Source organism: Sinocyclocheilus anshuiensis, unplaced genomic scaffold (genome assembly GCF_001515605.1).
Source record: "Sinocyclocheilus anshuiensis isolate Anshui unplaced genomic scaffold, SAMN03320099.WGS_v1.1 scaffold678, whole genome shotgun sequence".
Classification (NCBI taxonomy): Eukaryota; Metazoa; Chordata; class Actinopteri; order Cypriniformes; family Cyprinidae; genus Sinocyclocheilus; species Sinocyclocheilus anshuiensis.
In genome coordinates this window covers 140,643-141,298 of record NW_015544157.1, presented here as the reverse complement: position 1 = coordinate 141,298, position 656 = coordinate 140,643, and the positions used below count along the sequence as shown (strand labels likewise).

Sequence of the window (656 nt, the reverse complement as noted above, 5' to 3'; positions counted from 1 at the left end):
GTCTATCTTTGTCCGTGACATTGGGTCTCATTTCCAGATGGAAATCGACGTCTTGCAGATAAGCTTGGACATCCTGGCTACCTGGCACACTTGGGGTGAATTTGCCAATGTTTCTAGCGAGCTTGTAGAGGTCTTTGAGGTTCAAGCCATGCGATGATCTGTGGCTGACTGGAGCGAGTTCTTTTAGCTTTGTCGTGAGGTAATGTTCTTCAGAGGGAGCCGGTGAATGTTTCAGCACTGCCCCCTCTCCCTTTTGATCACGCGTCAGTCCAGGAACAGGTGACCCGGTCCTGCTTGGCAGGGGTGAGACTGGTGCCCGTCGGGTCCTTGCAGGCTCAGGGCGCAGCTCGTAGGCATGTCTGAGTTCCTCTCTGATGCTGTCGGACTTCTCTTTGATGTAGTCCAGCTGTTGTGTTAGGCGACTGATCTAATTTCTTGACACATCCAGGTGAGTTTCAAGGGCTTTAATTCGTCCGTTCTTTTCTCTGAAGTCGGCCTTTGCCTTTTCCAGGAGCTGTTCTGCATATTGTAGCTTGTTGGAGAGATCAGCGTAGTCAGCCCTGCCTTGTTCCATTTCTTGGGTCGTAGCTGCTAGGGTCTCTTTTAGCCTAGTGATCTCCTCCTCGGCGCCTTGTTCCACTTCATCAGGCCCTTCC

The 656-nt window shown here is 51.7% G+C and overlaps 1 pseudogene; it reads right to left on the bottom strand.

The window, feature by feature from the left end:
• The window catches only part of LOC107695437 (uncharacterized), a 10,578-nt pseudogene that overhangs the window by 1,628 nt on the left and 8,294 nt on the right, over positions 1-656 (bottom strand).